Consider the following 2,721-nt stretch of genomic DNA (forward strand, 5'->3'; position numbering starts at 1 on the left):
CAATCAGAAACATTATTATAACCACCTAACAATCAGAAACATTATTATAACCATCTAACAATGAGAAACATTATTATAACCACCTAACAATCAGAAACACTATTATAACCATCTAACAATGAGAAACACTATTATAACCATCTAACAATCAGAAACACTATTCCTCCTGTATTAAACTTATGTACATTTATAATACACAACTGAGGATTTGGTATTAATTTTCCCTGGTTTCAATCTGTTGTATCATCATGATTTCCTACACATAGGAACAAATTTGTAAACGTATGCTCGTTGTCCATTTCTGTAAATTTTATAGTTGACAGAAGTTTGGAAACAGCAATGTAACACGCACATTTTGCAAATTGTAAGGGTATTTATGGAGTTGACCAAGGTGCCTCATTACGTTTTATATGCACATATATCTATATATATTAATTTCGTTTACTGTTTTCAGATTTTTGAAAAAGCTTTAAAGGTAGCTCATTAATCGTTAAAGCTGAGACAAATTGACAAAAAGTTAGTAATTCAAATACATGAAAATAGCTAACTATCATCCATAAATGCATATTATACATGCTTCTTTTGTTTGGCTTAGTTTTTTTGTACTTAAAACATCATCCAAGGTAAGGAGATGCTATTGGGCTACGCCCGCTTTCTATTATAGTTAAAGTTAACAAAAACGTTATTACGTTTAGGTTAATATGGTACATTATTGGATTTTTTAAGGTAAGTTATAATTATCTTTATTTTACTAGATATTACATCCAACTTCACTTACCCTCCTCATTCGTCCATTTTTAGTAAACTGCCTTCATTTTTATTTTATTATCCCTTTCCTTCACTGTTTCAATAGGACCAGCCATCTTCTTAAAAATTATTGTAGACAGTGGTCTTAGTCGTGGAACTTTCTATGGTTGAGTATCTTACTTTATTCTAATTTATAAGTTCTAGTTTTTAGTTTGAACTTCATTTTGCATGCAAACTTGCAAATGCAGGTTAATTAAATCTGATAGGTGGTGTATCCCTAATGATACGTGGGTCCAAGTACCCCAAACAGTTCTTTTTCTAGGATACACTTCACTATCCACTCACTATCCTAGTTTTATTGTATGACTTGTTTGTGTGTTGGTTAATGACTGCAGTTTGAAAACATTATGTGTTATACAACACAATAAATTGTCTGAACATTTTATTAATTGTTGTAATGGTTTGTTTGTTTTGAATTTTGCGCAAATCTACACGAGGGCTATCTGCGCTAGCCGTCCCTAATTTAGCACTGTAAGACTAGAGCGAAGGCAGCTAGTTATCACCACCTACCACCAACTCTTGGTGTAACGTGGATTCGAACCCTCGACCCTCAGATTGCGAGTCGAGCCCCCTAACCACCTAGTATAGTTTATCAACCATAATATATATATATTACTTTGAAAAGGTTGTAAAATAGATGTGGGGACTTTTCTGTAATTATATTTGTCGTAAAGAAAAAACAAACAAAATTCCGTTAATTACACACTTTTTTGATGTAAAAAATTGATAGAAAATTAATCGTAATATCACCTACAGTTCTTAATAGATTTTAGTTTTAATTAAATTTTGGGTTACAACAATGTTGCCATTAGATACAAATCAATGTTTCAACAAAGGAAGAAGAGAAAAAAACTTTTATTGAACAGTGTTCTGTAGCAAGAAGAGAAAAACAGGGAAACGAGGAGTGGAGGAAATATAGACAGTACACTCAAAGCCAATTCAAGCAGCAGAAACAACCTGGGTCAACACGAGCAGACCTTGGATTTAATTAAACCTTCGGGATGTTTGTTTACTTCTTTGCCTTTAGAGAGAAAATCCATAAGAGACTCCAAGCTCGTCTCTCGAGTAAAGCGAATATAAGACCGACTCCGCACATCGAACGTCGCACGCAATTGTATGCTGTTGTAAGCATTGACACTGTCTATAGAAGTGGTTTTTATTTGTAGCCAATTAAAATAAAAACAACTTATTTCAAATCTTGTTATAAGATCTGATAATTGACTTTTTATTCCCTGTTTAATAGATAACTCATGTAAAGTGGGTTTAGAAGTGCAGTTTATGTTCAAAGAAAACGTTTTCCAGACTACATGTCCGAAATTTCAAGAATTTTGAGTAAGCGTTTGCGACCACAAATCCTTTTCGAAGAAACAATTTTTTTCCAGTAGAAAGGACCTTTAATAAAAGTAAGAAAATTATTTTAAACTTTTATTTTTAAAAAAACTTCTAAAACTTTAATTTATTTCTTTAAAGAAGTTCGTGTTTATGGATATGCGATATTTCTGTGTGTTTTTTTTTATTAAGCACAAAATTACACAACGGAACTACTCTGTGCTATATCCATCAATCTTAAGATATTTGTTGCATACGCGTAACTTGTGTTATTATGCCACGCCTATATTACAAATTCAAATTTCATGAATATACTATTGTGTTATTTTGTCTGTCATAACCTGTCTTGTGACCTCTTATTAATCATATAGAATTCATGCACAGTCCTCAGTTAAGGTTGTTTTTATTTATCTATAACCGAAAGATTGGAAAAAGTACTCCATCAGGAATGTTTACTAAATCATCAATGATCATATCACGTACATATTATATGAATCGCCCCCCCCCAGTGGCACAGCGGTATGTCTGCGGACTTACAACGCTAGAAACCTGGTTTCGATACCCGTGGTGGGCAGAGAACAGATA

This window comes from Limulus polyphemus, unplaced genomic scaffold, assembly GCF_000517525.1.
Source record: "Limulus polyphemus unplaced genomic scaffold, Limulus_polyphemus-2.1.2 Scaffold933, whole genome shotgun sequence".
Taxonomy (NCBI): domain Eukaryota; kingdom Metazoa; phylum Arthropoda; class Merostomata; order Xiphosura; family Limulidae; genus Limulus; species Limulus polyphemus.